Source organism: Diabrotica undecimpunctata, chromosome 6, assembly GCF_040954645.1.
Source record: "Diabrotica undecimpunctata isolate CICGRU chromosome 6, icDiaUnde3, whole genome shotgun sequence".
Taxonomy (NCBI): domain Eukaryota; kingdom Metazoa; phylum Arthropoda; class Insecta; order Coleoptera; family Chrysomelidae; genus Diabrotica; species Diabrotica undecimpunctata.
This window is the reverse complement of record NC_092808.1, coordinates 59,853,820-59,871,654: the sequence shown is the minus strand read 5'-3', so window position 1 is coordinate 59,871,654 and position 17,835 is coordinate 59,853,820. Positions and strand designations below refer to the sequence as shown.

Sequence of the window (17,835 nt, the reverse complement as noted above, 5' to 3'; positions counted from 1 at the left end):
ATGACAATAAGCGACCAAGAACATGAAAAAATTATCCGAAATATAGAAGAAGGGATATCAGACTCCGATTTCGACTATGAGATTACCGACGAATCAGATAGCGAAGAGCAAGATGTTTTTGAGGAAAATGTTTCGGAAACTAAGGACAATTTAGAAGTCAACAGTGACGAGGAATCAGATGCAGAACCTACCGAAGTGGACGATAATATTAGTGAGGTTAGTGGTCCAACATATACATCCAAATCTGGAATGCAGTGGAATAGCCTACCTTTCGTGAGATCCAAGAGGCAACAAAAAAATATTATAAATGTACATCCAGGCTTAACAAACTATAGTAAAAATTCCAACACGTTTTTAGACTATTTCAATTTATTTTTGACCGAAGAGATGAAGAATGTCATATGCCTTCATACTAATGAAGAAGCTGTTAGGCGTTATCAAGAGTGGAACGAAAAACATCCGAATAACAAAAAAGAGTGGACGGTACTTACCAACAATGAACTGGATAGCTTTTTAGGAGCACTTATCAAAGCTGGTGCTTTAAGGTGTGGGAAAGAATCGACACGAGAGATATGGTCTACAGACACCTCAATACGCCGGTCATTTTTTACAGCCGCATTCGCTAGGAACCGATTTGAAGAATTATCGAGTTTCTTGAGGTTTTATGACAAAGTAACCAGGGTGGAGCGGAAGGAACAGGATAAGTTAGGTGCGATACGAGTAATTTGGGACATGTTCGTCTCTAACTGTGACAAAGCCTTTGAACCATACGAACATATAACCGTTGACGAACAGTTAGTGAGTTTTAGAGGAAAGTGTCCTTTTAGACAATATATAAAATCAAAACCTTGCCGCTATGGGATAAAAATTTGGGCTGCAGCGGATGTTAAAACATCTTATTTATCAAAACTTCAGGTGTACCTTGAAAAACTACCAGGTGGTAGAATAGAGAAAAATCAGGGATTTCGTGTTGTGAAAGATCTGGTGGAACCATATCATGGCAGTTGGAGAGGAATTACAACTGACAACTTTTTTACCAGTGTTCCTCTTGCTCAATATCTTTTATCTAAAAACCTTACTTTACTTGGGACCGTCCGCAAAAATAAACCTGATACACCACCACAACTAAGTTTGACAAAAAGACCTGCGGAGTCGTCAATATTTGCTTTTACTAAAGAATTAGCTATGGTTTCGTACATACCTAAAATACACAGGATGGTACATCTTCTTTCAAGTCAACACGATAGTGATATAATTTGTCAAGACTCTCAAAACAAACCCTTGATGATTTTAGACTATAATAATACCAAGGGTGGTGTTGATAATGCCGACAAACTGATTAGGGAATATTCCTGTAAAAGAAGAACTGCTCGTTGGCCATTCAGGCTCTTTATGAATATTATAGACATATGTGCACTAAATGCCTATATTTTATACATTGAAAAAAATCCTGATTGGAAGAAAAATAATTTTTCACGAAGACGTATTTTCCTGTTACAATTAGGGGCTGAGCTTGCTCGAAACAACATGGAAAAAAGAGCGAAATATATAAAACATAAAGCCTATGTAAAATCTGCTCTAAAAGATTGTGGCATACCAATGGTAAACCCAACTACCGAAGTTGCAACTCAATCCGTCCATTCAGCTAAGAAACGTGCTCGTTGTTACCAGTGTCCGCGAAACTGTGACAGAAAAGTGAACACCGTTTGCTCTTTTTGCAAAAAATTTATATGCCAGGTGCACAGAAAAGAAGAAAAAACTATTGTATGTAAAAATTGCAACTAAAAGTTATATGCTTATATTATTATTTAATTTTAATTTTGTTCGAATTGAAAATAATTTGTTTCTAGAAAAGCCGTTAATTTTGTATGAAAAATAAATAAAAATTATTCAAATATGCTTAAAATTATTTTTAACCGTGTTTTCCTTTTAGTCAGTGCTAAATGACGTTACTAAATTGAAAATTTTAGTGGGGTCCCTAGGAGACCCCACATGGGCATTTATGGTTATTTTCATATCACGGGCATTTAAGGGTTAAGCAAGACCGATCTTAAGTTAAAAATAAGAACCAGATTGAATACAAACCCTTCCCTGGCTTCCCAAACTGTGCGTCGCGACGCCCTGGTGCGTCGCTGCGTTGTCCCATAGGCGTCGCGTGTTAGCGCGGACTTTTAATACAGAAAATATATTTATATGATTTTAAATGAGTATAAAATATATTTATTAATAAATAAATCAAATAAAAAATATAACATCAAGTCGATAGACCCTTGAATTATCCAAATTTATTCAAAAAATTGTTTAATCCGAAAATTATCCGACGGTCCACAAAATTATCCGAAAATCGGATAATTATCGGGACATTAGCAACACTACAGTCGAGTGAGCGCCGGGCGCATTCTGTTTCGCCGCTCGGTTCCCCTCCCCCGACCAGCGTGTTCCCTACTGTCGCGCGTGTTATGTTATGTGATGTCATTTAGTAAAGCTTTTGTTTTGTTTTATTACGCACGCGGAGTTTTTTGCTATCAACAATGGATACTTATATTCAAAAGAATAAAAAACGAAGTGAAGGATCAGGCGTGAGCAGTAATGTTAATTTAAGTAAAAAGAAGAAATATAGGAAATATGACGAGCAATATTTGGATTTTGGATTTACCTGTGTTACTAAAGGGAATGTAGAACTTCCACAATGTGTTGTTTGTCACAAAGTGTTGGCGGCTGAAAGTATGCTTCTTCTTAAAAAATACTTTTTTGTAAGAAAATTGCGAGAGCTAAAACATCAGACCACGGCTTTGATTTCAAGAGCATAAATTCCTACCAAAACATTGCTCGCCTGTTATATGGTAGCTTACCATGTTGCCAAATGTGAAAAACCACATACGATCGCTGAGGAACTGATCTTACCTGCAGCGGTTGATATGGTAACAGTGATGATTGGAGAATCGGCAGCTAAAGAAAAAAAATATATCTCTTTCAAATGATACGTTTAGTCGCCGTATTCACGACATGGAAGAAGATTAATGAGCAAATTGTGGGGAAACTTTCAGGTTTATTTGCAATTCAACTGGACGAGGCGACTGGTAGTAATGATGATGCTCAATTGATATGTTATGTATTATATACAAGAAACAAATATATGTGAGGATTTGTTATTTTGCAGAAAAATATGTGAAATTTGTAAAGCTACTGATTTATTCGAGATTTTAAACTCATATATGACTGAAAATAATATTAACTGGGATAATTTTGTAGGCGTGTGTACGGATGGTGCCCGAGCGATCTCTGGACAGTATGGAGGACTACAAGCTCTCATCAAAACCAAGGCTCCATTAGCAGCAAAGAAGGTTACACGTGAATTAAGTGTTGTAATGGATAGCATTATTAAAGTGGTAAACTACATTAAAACACGACGCGTGAAATCAAGACTTTTCCATAAACTGTATGAAGAAATGGGGGCCGAGCACACCTCTTTAATTTATGTATGAATACGAATTATGAAATGAATTTTACACATATCTACATACAGAATCATATGATGATGCGCAAAACTTTATTAATTCAGACTTTATAATAAAATTAGCATACCTCTGTGACATATTTAACAAATTAAATGATCTTAATAAGTCTCTGCAGGGAAACAATACTCATATCCTGCAATTGGCAGATAAAATTACTGGGTTTCAGAAGAAATTGCTCTTATGGAAGAGAAAATTAGAAGATCAAGAAATTGACTGTTTCCCTGCTTTACAAGCTATTGTACAAGAAAAATCGATAGAAATCCTTGATCCCTATTTAAAAAATATGCTTACAAAACACATGTTATCATTGAGGGAACACTTTGAGAAATATTTTCCCGAAGATATGGAGCAATTTGACTGGTTCAGAAACTCCTTCCTGTCATTCACGACATCGACACTTTGAACAGGGAAGAAGAGCAACTGACAGAATTGTCCTGTGATTCCAGCCTAAAGCTTCAATACGACAAGGACAAACTATTTGAATTTTGGAGCTCACTTTCTCATGAATATCATGCCATTAGCACTACTACATTAAAGGTTTTATTACCATTTGCGACTTCGTACTTGTGCGAAACGGGTTTTTCTGCAATTGCAGTAATTAAAAACAAGTACACGTCAAAATTAAACTTAGAAAAAGAAATGAGAGTGGCAATTTCCAAAATGGAGCCCCAGTTTCATAAGCTGTGCTCAAAAAAGCAAGCACATCCCTCACATTAACCAGCTAATTACATAAATAAATATCCCTTTTTATTTTTGTGCCTATGTTTTGATTTCGTTCTTGATTTCTAATAAAAAATATAAATGTCAAATAGTGTTTTTGTGATAGTAATTACTATTTAAATGGGAATAAGCCACAATTAAAGGTTAAAATACGTTTATTGACGTTTCAATTTCCACTTCGGAAATCGTTCTCAAAATACAAACATTACTAAATTAAACATTTTTATGTTATGATTATGAATTACATGTTATGATCTTTTCTGACGGATATTCTCAAGTTAAAGTTGATATCATGTAATCTAATGAACTATCTAAAGTCGTCCCAGGAACGCAACTCAACAATATTGGCAATATCATTTTAAAGTCGTCTACTTTAAAATGTATAATGTATGTCTGAATTGTCAATATAGATGAGTCAGATAAAATTAAATTATTAGAAGAATTTTTCACTAAGTAACAAAAAAACAAAATTTGTTTAATTTACTTGAGTGGGAGCCTTGTTACTGGCTCCCTATATGAGAGGGTTGGAAGTCTTTTGATTCCAAGCCTTACTTCAAAGGACTTGTGAGTGGATGTATCTCCATAGGTTTGGTTCTTCAGTGACCGTTGAAGGATAAGGATTGTTAATGTGAGCAAATGTAACTCCAGAGAAATAAAATCACCTTTAGTTTATCGACTTATAATTAACTTATTTTTAGAGTAGAGAGGTTCAAAACGACCGTAGCTGACAGTACAATATCAAATAATTCTTTCTTTATCACACGTAAAAGAGAAAACCGTATTTATGAGAAGAATGCCCGATTTCGGCGTAAAGAAATATTTTATACGTGAATTGAGAGTGTTTTAAAATGCGATGCCTCAAGGGCGATCTGTGAGAACGAACTAATAAAATAATACTTGGTGCGTAAAAGTGTAGATTACCCCTCTTGTATTTAGGTGTGAAAACTATTTAAGAGGCTGTGGCGCCATTAAGTCGGCTATCCCGAGCAAACTAGATATTAGTGAATATTTTACTTATTCTACACTAAGAAAAGTGTAAAGAACATTATTTTTATTTTATATTTTAAAATGATATGTTCATTTCTGGAACATTACTAATGTTTGTATTTTGAGAACGATTTCCGAAGTGGAAATTGAAACGTCAATAAACGTATTTTAACCTTTAATTGTGGCTTATTCCCATTTAAACAGTAATTACTTTAAAATGCCACAAGAAAATAGCTTCAGAACAATAGTGTTTTTGTTATAACTATAATCTGTTACTAAGACTAGTACTAAAATTGGTAAGTATTATTGGGGGTTGGATTGAGGGGGCATCGCAAAAAAATAGCAAAGTCCCAAGGGCGTCACAGTACGAATAAGTTTAGGAAGCCCTTGGCTAGTATTTTCCAAAAACAAAATTGCTATATTATTGCTATAAAACGTACTTGCTTTTTTAAATTTCACAAAAAATTAAAAGGGCTGTACATACAAACCAAAAAATTTCGACAGCATATGAATTTGTATTTAAAATGATCAGTTTATAAAATTAGTTATTGGCAATCAGGTTAAAGTAGTCTATAGGATCATTTCCACTTGGATTTCCTATATGTGTGGAAAGTAGTCTATAGGATCATTTCCACTTGGATTTCCTATATGTGTGGCTTTAACAGTTCATAGGATTTCATGATATCGTACTTCTGGAGACCATATATGTCAGCTACTTGAATGAAATTTTTAATTTACATTAAATCATCGCCAAGAACTTTATCATCGCTTTCAGTAATATTACTATTATCTTGACACTCAGTCACTTCCACTGTTCATTACATTATCATCGTCAGATGCTTCTAATGATTGTAAGTCAACAGTATTCAGTTTACGCTTATGTTCATATCTAGCCTTTTTAGATGCAGAAGACTCAATATTTACATCCACTTTTTTACTGACATTATTACTCACCGTCACTTTAGGGATAACTAACAACCAAAATGTACTACTACAAACCACCATTCGCCGAATTATTCGTAATGAACAATCATCGCCGTGTAATTCACTAGATTTTTGCTGCCATCTTCCAGAAGCAATGATGGACGCGATGGAGTCACTGTTTAAAAACTGCAGGTCCCCTTCTAAACTCTGAGATCCGTTGGATAGTTTTCTACGTAATAACTATTAAAAGTCGAAATGAAATAAACACAAACTTTATTTTTCTAGTTACTAAGGACAATATAAATCTAGACATGTATTGTGTCCAAGTTTACCTAGGCCTAAATTATACAGTGTGTAAAAGCCAAATGGAATAAATTCATTATTTAGGTTACTGTACATATTTATAAAAAATCCCGAAACACGTCAAATTTAAATTATAACTTGACATTCTTTAACGTGAAAATGCAACCCCTGCCTTCAACCCCCTTAGAATGACAGGTACAACCCCCAATTTTTAAAATAGGAAGTATAGGCTTGTGATATATCGTTTGAAAGGTCTTTTCATTCTCCATTCAAAAATGTTGTCGCTTTCAAGTTTATTAAGATTAATTAAGATCAAATAAATTAAAATCATGTGGTTACCGAAATTCGCTAAAATATACTCAAAACTTATTTCCCGTTTAGGTCTTGATAATGAGAAAGTGAACAAAAACCATAGCAATGTGGTTTTTAGATGGTAACCATTAAAAAACTTTAAAGAATTTCCGTGGCAACGTTATTTTAACACGCATTAGTAAATTGTTTTATTTAAGTTGTCAGTATTTTAATTTAAGTAAAAAGTTCGTTTAATTCAATTCTGAAAAATGGTTAGATTAACGGAAATGCATAAAATAACAGTTTTACAAATGATTGGTTACGGAGATAACACCCGAACACAACAGGAAGTAACTCGCGTATTTCATGAGAAATTTCCTAATTTACCGCCTATATCCCAAGGAACAATAAGTAAAATAGAGAAGCAGTTTCGCGAGTTTGGTCATGTAAGGCAGATAAAAACAGCAGCTGTCAATGCACTGAGTGATGAACTCAAATTAGATGTGTTGCTTGAGTTTCAGGAAAATCCACATACATCGAGTAGACAGGCATCCACTACATTCAATGCTAGCCATACATCGATAGTAAACATATTAAAAGAAAATAAATTGCATCCCTATAAGATGATACCTACTCAGGAGCTCATGGAAGACGATTTTGATAGGAGAACTTTTTTTTGTGAGCAAATGATGGACATGTTGGATAACAATATTATCCAATTAGAAGACGTTATGTTTTCTGGTGAGTGTACTTTTTCACTTAACGGTCATGCTAATCGGCAAAATTGCCGCTACTGGGCCACGGAAAATTCTCACTGGATGAGGGAAGAACACACTCAATACCCTCGAAAGGTTAATGTTTGGGCAGGGATTGTAGGAAACAATATCATTGGTCCCTTTTTCATTGAGGGCAACTTGAATGGTAACAATTATTTGGCACTACTTCAAAATGATGTCATTCCAACGTTGGCAAATTTATATCCTGATTCAGGAAACCCTCAAGTTCCAGCGAATACGATATGGTTTCAGAAGGATAGAGCACCACCACATTACCAACTTAATGTCCGGCAGTACCTCGATACAATATTTCCCAATCGGTGGATAGGGAGGCGAGGATCGATTGAATGGCCAGCGCGATCACCTGATCTTACATTATTAGATTTCTTTTTATGGGGATATGTGAAGAGCCATGTGTACAAAACTAAACCTTCTGATTTAAATGACTTAAAAGAACGAATAACGCTTGCGATTAGGTCGTTATCGACAGGCATGATGTTATTTAACATAACATCACGCCTGTTATGTTAAATAATGTTAGAAGACAGTTTTATTTGAGATTAGGATGTTGCCAAGACTTTCGCGGTGAACATTTTGAACATCTACTTCATTAACATTCATAGTTATTTTTCGTGTTCTACATTTTATTACGTTTTTCATTACATTTTAGTTTTTGATTGTATTGTAGCGAATTTCGGTAACCACATGATTTTAATTTATTTGATCTTAATTAATCTTAATAAACTTGAAAGCGACAACATTTTTGAATGGAGAATGAAAAGACCTTTCAAACGATATATCACAAGCCTATACTTCCTATTTTAAAAATTGGGGGTTGTACCTGTCATTCTAAGGAGGTTGAAGGTAGGGGTTGCATTTTCACGTTAAAGAATGTCAAGTTATAATTTAAATTTGACGTGTTTCGGAATTTTTTATAAATATGTACAGTAACCTAAATAATGAATTTATTCCATTTGGCTTTTACACACTGTATGTTATTCTATGTGCCAGTTCATTTTTGTTTTGTTTTCTGACATGCCGGTACCTAATCTTGCAAATGAATATGAATAAGTATGAGGACGCGCTAGGCGCGTTGCTGGCATCTGAGAATATTTATATGAACGCGCCATGCGCGTTACCGGAGATGAATGTATGTATATGTATTTCCGAATGAGATAAATTTAAATATTTTTCATTGGGCATCATAATCTTTGGTTACCAAGAAACTGAACACGCCTAACAGCATTACTCCAGACATGATTTCAATGGTATGTGAGAAATTATTTTAAATTATTCCGTTTATGTCTTTTTTACGTTTTTTCCAAAAAATTTTACAAAGGTTTTTAAAATAGGTGTAATTCAATAATTACTATCTCTAATTAAGAACTAAAACATTCTGAAATAAAATCACCTCAAAAAATGTCTGATTATCTCTTAAAATCATAATTTATTTTTTAAACCAATAAGTTAACATTATCCCCAATTTAAGTAGATTATTAAAAGAGCAAACAGTAACCTAAACGTTTCAAATAGGTATGCTAAAAGAAAAGCGGTTTAGTAATACCTACCGCATATTTGATTCTACTTTGGTTTCACAATATTTGTTCATTATAATTTCCACGTAAAACATGCTAATTTAGTCACAGTATTAGTCATTCAACTCAAATAGTATTAAAAATGTGGATTTAAAATCTACAAAATAGATACATAAAAATAATCTAATAAAACTTATCTAAAACAAACAATATGTATGGGATTATTGAATTAAACAAAAAAAAATTTGACAATTAACCAATATACATGTTCAACCAAATTCAACTTCAAATCAAACAAGGGACAAAATTACTCTTTGCCATTTTTTGATAGTGGGATAATTAATTTTTATTATGAAAATTGGCGACCATTCATATTTAAAACTGACATTTGATATTAATTAAAATACCACCTGCACAGTTCTACGTTACTTGAAGTCATCTTTAGATCCGAGTCCTTTGGTAAATAGGTAAGAAACTACTACACCAAGTGAGATATTAAGAATCAAAATAACTTGCATTTATGTGTGTTTATAACATAGTTTACAAAAAAATCTTGTAGTATGATTTTTCAAAATTCATACCTATTGTCAAGACAGTAATAGACTCCCATGGGAGATTTTTAATCGGTCATTTTACCGAGCATGAATCACGTATACAAAAATACTACAATGTGTATAACAGCTTTAGATACTATGCCGTCAATTCTTAACGGTACAGTTGAGTCACAGGTAAGATAAACTTACCAGTCAAGGGGATAAGTTCTTTTTAGCTAAGCATATTTGTACGGCATTGATAACTTAGGTAGGTAATACAAAAATAATGGCCTGCGACCTAATACAAAAATATTGATACCTACATTGAAGATGATTCATATTAAAAAACTAACCCGTGTCAATAATAAAATTGACATTAAAGACATCTCCCATATATATTATTATTTAATTAATTAATTGTAAACAACCCCTTGTTGACATTAGGAACTGTACACACAGAATTAGTATGTATTTTCGTTAAATAAAAATATTTTTCCAGTAATTACGTAATTTATGTATGAGTAAAGGTTTTTAAAGAATATGATAATATATACTAAGTGGCGTAGAAATCCGAAAACCCATTATAAATTATTATTTTATAGTATTTTATAGTAATATTCCAAGTTGTCCCACCAAGTTTTTGAATAACATTTCTCGTTTTGAATTTGGCAGCGACTTTTTCAAGATGTTTTCTAAAGAAGGACAAAATATGGGTAGTGTAATTCCTAGTTATTTAGGATACTGATTATTTGGAAATGTTTTGTCTTGGGCCGTGATGGTTAATTTTCTGTGTGCCATTTTATTATTCAGATGTACACAGCATACTGTTAGCATTAGGAGACAGTCTCCATTTTTTACAACATTGTTCCATAGTCTTTAAATATGATGTTAACGTCTCTTCTGTTGTTTCTATGAATTTATGTATAGACCCAGGACTATAAGTCCTTATATCGTAAGAATAGCTAAATTGGACCAAACTGGTAGGAAGAACATCGGAGATTACATGTTGGAGAAAAGTTGTGTAAGCCCTCCGGAAGTCCAGTCTTTAATTTTCTTTCTTTATTTATTCCATTATTAAGTCAATTTTAGTTTTTTACTCGACACAACTGTACAAACTGGTAACAGGAATGTTGTAAACAAAGAGTACTTTGCGTTCCGACTGGAGTTAAAGAAGTGGGGGTAAACGAAAGAAAGACCAGCTACCCTCTTTAAAAAATCCAACATGGTGTCAAGATAGAACGTTCGGAAAAAATGACATATCTTTTGACACATTTTTTAAACTGGGATACATAGTCCAGTCGTCAGAGATTTGACCTCTAAAAATCATATGAACAAGCTGAATTTTGCTGAGAATGTTAACTTTGGGACCCCAAAAAATATGCAAAAAAGTTTACCACTTTTACCTCCAGGCTTCCCCCTAAAATTCCCCCTCGTAAGTGGGAAAAATCGGAAAAAATCGATTTACCAAGAATCTGTACACCTTAGAAAAAAATGTTTCAAACAAAAAATGTAGCTGAGATAATTTTGAACAAAAATCTTATAAGCACTTTTTATGTAGAATGAATTGTTCTCTCAGAAACAACGCTTGAAGCGACCGGTGATTTTCAATGTAATTACCCGCACGATATCAAATTTAAATAGCATTGTCGTATCAACTCGACGGTAAAAGTTGGATAAGATCTTTTGATAAGAGTGTCTTATTGACAAAATTCAAAATGCGTTTTAAAGGTAAAAAGTGCAGCTTTCTTATAAAATGTTTGTATATTGTTGAAAATAAAGTAATTCTATATACTTAAAATTGTTAAATAAACGTTTAGCGATTTTTACCATTCTTTACGACTCTCATCGTAAAGAATAAAGGTCGGCAATATTCTAGATAACTAACCCCTGCTAATATCCTGATAGCTTTTTTTGCATTCTGAAAATTTGAAGTGACATTTCAAAATTGACCACCCTTGCTAGTTGGCGAATAATAAATAATGAACTTGATAGCACTTTCTTTAGTTGTAAGATATGAGCCGACCAGTTCAGTCGATTATCTAGGGTTATTCTCAATAGTTTAACAGTCTCTTTGTTATCTGGATCATTATGTAAGTTACTTGCAGATATAAAAAAGTTTTGCGTTTTACCAGAGATTCATCGGAGAAGTTTCAGTTTGTTTGCAGCAAACCATTTGCTAGATTTAGTAGAAACTTCCTCATTGCAAATTGAACTGATTGAAACTGATTTGTAAGGAGATATGAATTTATGCAAATCGTTGTCATAAATAATAAACATTATTTATGATATAATGGACATCCCATTACATAAGGACATAATAAAAAATCACTCAATAAAATATAAAAATTGCACCACTGATTACAACCACGAACTGATAAACAATTTATTCACCCAACCACTTGCCGAAAGAAAATTGAAGAGAGTATGGCCAGAAGTCCTACCTCAATAATACTTAGAGGATCGTCACTGGACAGTACCTCACGTTAATTTACTTACAGATTATTTACTTATTACTCTGTGTATGGAGTAGATTGTAAACATGCAATGTAACAATAAAAAAATAATAAACAAAAGTGGTCGTCTTTGTATTGAATCAGAACCATTATGTATTATTCCAAAGAGCTGCAAGTTGAAAGATGTCCAAAAATGGAAATAGGAGCTTAGTACAGCCTAAGGGGAAAATGTTAAAGCCAAAGTCAAGCAAAAGGGTTATTGCCTATTAGAAGGTGTTTTGTACACAAAAATACTCTTACGGGGTCAGAAAACAGAACACATGTAAGCTTTAAAGTAAGCATATGTTCTCACTAAGCCCTGTTAACTCAGATATCAACTCTGAAAATTGCCAAAGTCATAGAGTGACATGCATATTCTATGAAAATACAGGACACAATTAAATATACCTACTCCTGTCCTAAATATTTATATGATATAACTGTAAACGCAGCTTGTACAGCTAACAAACTGAAGCAGCTAAAAGTTATATTGACATTTCTGACTGTTGACATGTACACTATAAACGCGCGAAAACATTCTTGTCTAGTTTGAGCCATTACTATAGAGTGGAGAGACAAAGAGAACCATATTGCTGCCATTGCTCTTCATTAGTACGAAATAGAAAGAGCGCCTATTTTTGAATTAATTAAACTGTTAAATATTACTCGTGTTTTGTGTATCATACTAAGTTGTTTTTGGATACAGAAGGAGTAAGTGACTATATAAGTTACCACCGACCTCAAGTGGCTTTTACGCCACAGATTATTAACTCTGCTCCTGTATGAAAAAAGAATCATGGACATGGATTTTGCACCAAGAACCATGAGTGGCATTATCAAACAAGACTTGGGGCTTTCGAAGGACAAACAGGACTACACCTTACCATTGCATTAAAACTAAATAGTAAAAAAAATCAAGACGCCTGTTGTCACTGTAGGGTAAAGAGTGTTACAAATATTCTTTACAGATGAACAAATTTTTACTGTATAGGAAACTTTCAATAGCAAAACGATAGAGTTTATGTACATTCAAGGAAGCCGTGAAATGGTGCCAAGGATCAAGCAGGGACATTATTCTGCCTCAGTGATGGTTTGGTGCGGGTGTCCTACGACAGTGTCACTTCTTTATATTTTTGTGAAAAGAGTGTTAAAACAGCAGTGAGAAATTCTTTTTGGGACATTTATACAAATGTAGTGGAGCCCCTAATCCATCCTATTTTCCAAAATCTTCTTCTTTTTCTTCTTTAGCTTTCATCATAGCTATTTAGGACTTTAGAGAAAACTGCTCTGGAAACTTCATTTGATATACATCATACTACCATTCTCTCAGGTTGCGCAACCATGATATTCTACATCTACCTATATGTTTCTCTTTCCTTTCACCTTTTCCTGCATAATCAGTTGGAGCAAGTTGTATCTCTCTCCACATGTAAAATGTGTGATATATGCCAATTTAGACCATAGATTAATTACCATTTAAATGGGAATAAGCCACAATCAAAAGCCAAAGCACGTTTAAGAAAACCAAAAATTTGTTTAATTTACTAATGTTTGTATTTTGCGAACGATTTCTGAAGTGGAAATTAAAACATCAATAAACATGCCGTGGCCTTTCTTCTTCTTCTCGTGCCACTCCTAGCGGAGATTGGAAATCATCATCGCCACTGCGACTTTGTTAGCAGCGCGCCTAAAAAGTTCAATCGAACTACACCCGAACCATTCACGTAGATTACGAAGCCACGATATTTTTCTTCTTCCCACACTTCTTTTGCCCTTAATTTTGCCCTGCATGATATTTCTTAAAAGTTCGTACTTTTCACCTCTCACAATGTGCCCCAAGTATTCCATCTTTCTAGTTTTTATCTCATTTAGAATTTCGCATCTTTTGTCTAAAGTTTGGAGTACTTGCGTGTTAGTGACGCGGTCCATCCATGATATTCTGAGAATGCGCCTATAGCACCACATCTCGAAAGCTTCGATGTTTTTTGTGGTCAACTGTTTTAGTGTCCAAGCCTCTACTCCATACAACAGGGGTAGAAAAGACATAACACCGCAGCATATTCGTAACTTTATATTGATATCACGATTGCAAAAGAGTTTGCGCATTCTATTAAAGACTGATCTAGCGATTTCTATTCTACATCTAATCTCTTTTGTTTGATCAGTATCGTCTGTGATCCAAGCACCTAGATATTTATAACAGGACACACGCTCAATCGTTGTATTGTCTATTACAAGATTAGCACTGATGTTGTTTGATTTCGTGATTACCATGTGGCCTTTGATTGTGGCTTATTCCCATTTAAATGGTAATTACTTTAAAATGCCACAAGAGAATGGCTTCAGAACAATATTAGACCATAGATATTCCAACAGGACTCTACACCTGTGCATAAGGCCAAAACCAATGTAGCTTAAAAATCATTTTACCGAACTTATTAATAGTGATCATTGGCCATCAGCCAGCCTAGATCTTAATCCACTTGACTACAACTTGTGGTCAGTTTTAGGGGGCATCGTCTGTACAAGATGTCACTATAATCTGGAGTTATTAAATCAGGTGCTGGTAGAAGCTGTGGACAATTTTCATATAGACTGAATCTATGCAGTGATCAATGTATGGTCTAACAGACTTCAGTACTCTATTCAGGCATATGGTGGCTATTTTGAATATTTTTTTGTAGTGAATAATACCAGTAATAAATTGTGCAAAAAATTTTCAAATCAAACCAGTAGTTCAAATTTTTTTCATTAAATACCTTCTACCCATATTTATGGCAGGACAAATACCTCCATTGAAACCTATAACCTAATATATAATATAAACCTAAGCCTAATATATAATATAAACCTAATATAACAAAAATTATTATTGCCAGCGAAAATGACAATTTTAAGAAAAATACCAAATCACAAAAAATAAAATTGGATATGAAAAACATAAGAAATAAATGAGGAGTATCAAAAACACCAAATAAATTGAATCAACAGAGAGGGTGATAATCACAAATTATATATCAGTTAGAGTAGTTAGTAGATGCCAACATTTGTTTTTACTAGTTATAAACCTGGGGACAATTTTTCTGATGAAAAAAACTATATTAGGTGCTGTGATGTTAAGTTAGTTGTCTGGGTTTTGTGTCACATAAAAATGTAAAATAATGTTTTGCTACAGTGTTTATTCTGATAATACAGCAATTTTTCTTAAATATTATAAAGCAAGTACTATACATGTGCTAAAGTGCTAAGAAATGCATTCTTTTTGCATTTTTATTAACTGTCAAGAAAATAGTTAAAATATATGCTTTTTAAGAATGATACATTTTATTTTTTAATAATCTTTAATCCAAAGTAACCACTTGTGTCTTTATTTTTTCAAGGATACTTAATTAGAATTACTGTGGCACTTACAACTTTAAAATAAATATAGATTGTGGTCAATTTAAACACTTAGTACATACACTAATTCTACTATGATAACAATATATATTATGTTAGTATATATAAGACTAATATAACAGACCTGTTGATTGTCTTGTTACTAATGTTGATTTGCCATCAAAATTTCAAGAAACTAATTATAAATATGAAAAAATACAAAAAGAAAAACAGAGTAATAGTCCAATGGGTTTTGAACAAAAAAAACCCAATGGTTTTCTAGAATATATACCCATAATTGATTGGAAATTACTATTTTAATAACCTTATAATTTGATAACTTATCATTTTAACTTAAGGTAAGTAGGTGGAATACTATCTATAATTTTGCAATAACATTAAAAATGTTCCTGTTATACAATCCCAATGCCTATCTACATCCTTTAACTATTTCTAAATAGTAAATAAAATACATATAACTGATTAATTTTATTTGATGTAAAATTAGTTTTCATTATCATTATTTATAAATTGTAAAAAATAACTTAATACAAATAATATTGTCATTTATATATAAGTATTTATATATCTTCTCTCAGATATTTCAAAGAATACAGTATTAAAAATTCCTATTCAATGAGCAGTGTTGTAGCAATGTTTATATCAAGATAATTATCTTTCTTTTACTATGCTGAATAAATATGAGGTCATTTAACAATATAATCTTGTATGTTTATGTTTCCAACAAAAATCAGTCTATAGATTTTGGTGTTTCCAAAAATGAAATAGTAATATTTAGTGCTTCTAGCATAAGTAAACATGAATATCTCAATTTAAAAAAATATATTTTAGACCTGTAATTAAGTGGTTAAAAGTAGAATTTTGTATACTTTACTTTAGGATGAGCTTTACCAAATGCCAGTGCATGTAATAAAATTTGTTACTGCTAGTTATGTTTTGGTTGTCTGAAGTATAAACCAATATTACATGTAAAAAACAAAAATTGATGGTTTTAGAGTTCCTATCACCATGCATTAAAATTCCACAATTCATCCTAACCCCAGATGTGTTTATTTTGGCAAGACTTCTTTAAGCAATTCGTTCATTATTTAAACCATATTTGCCGCTTACACAAACATTGTTGGACTACTTAAGTAATAATTTTTGATAGCAGTATCTTCATTAAATTAATTAAATGAAATTGAAATTTGTGTTCTCATTTAATTCGCATGTTGATGTACAATTAGGATAATAACTAGGATAGTAAATCGTTAAATTCTAGGATAGGCATAAAAAACAATAAAAACAAGGAATTACGACATTGGGCTAAAATATATCATACTTTTTCCATAATTCTACACACGAAATTATGCCATGAAAACTGTCGCAGAAAAGATAAATTCTTCAAAACAAAGGTTAACAAAAATCGATGATTAATAACTTACCTAACCTAACTTCTGGCACAGTGACACACTTAACACAGGTAAAAAACAGTTAACATTAAACAAAAATCAACCCGTTTTGCATATTATCCTCAAAATTGAACGCCGGTTTGTATTTATTTAATAATAACAATGCAAAGCTGCGATGAGACTAGATAACTTGGTAAAATAAAAATGAAAACAGCAAAATGTGTAATGGAAGGGGAGATTCAAGGCGATATTTCTTCTTTTCAAGGCCGTGGTAGAGCGTGATCCAATTCAAGTTTTGTAAATCGTATGTAAATTGTAATATATGTTGTGGTGTGGTATGGCGCAGATATTAACGACAGTTTTATTTATTTACGTTGATCAATTTTTAGTGCACTGCTGATAAGATTACTTAATTCTTAAAAAGGGGCAGATGTTTTATGATTGCTGGTGAATATGGGAGAAACCAGTTTCATTATTTGTACAAAAAAAAAGTAAACAAATTATATTTATGTATACTTTTGCTTTTACAACAATTTTTTGGTTAAAATTTGATATGATATATTTATTTTGTAATGGTTTCTAAAATACAAAATAATCTGAGGTGTGGATGCACGCAACCAACACTTCGTGTCATCGTGTCTTGAACTGGTGGCTGATGGGTTTCAAATTATCACATGACTTGTCCCATTGCATTGGTAAGACCACAGTTTAATGTTAATACCAAAGAATAAATAAAATAAAAAATAAAAACGTTTATTGCCCTTAATATAATTAACATTTCACATTTCACAAGATATTTCAACTCTAGATATTATAGCCTTCTTTCTTGACGTCCCGCTTCTGCACCGCCTACTGGTTGAACTGCCTCCTTTCGGACCTTGGATTTTTCTGTCATGGACTCCTTGGCATCTTTTTCTGCAGGTACTTGTTTTCCGGCATCATACCTACTATCTTTGGTCGACGTTG

At 32.9% G+C, this 17,835-nt stretch overlaps 1 protein-coding gene across 2 annotated transcripts in view; it reads right to left on the bottom strand.

Moving 5' to 3' along the window:
* The window catches only part of LOC140443464 (calpain-A-like), a 343,829-nt gene extending 326,738 nt beyond the window's left edge, over positions 1-17,091 (bottom strand). Inside the window, exon 1 of one of the 2 annotated variants that reach the window (XM_072534748.1) lies at positions 16,903-17,091. The gene's annotated coding sequence lies outside the window, so the exon portion shown is untranslated. The remainder of the gene's footprint in view (positions 1-16,902) is intronic. The other variant, XM_072534749.1, reaches the window with a different exon arrangement.
* Between the last annotated feature and the right edge of the window lie 744 nt (positions 17,092-17,835).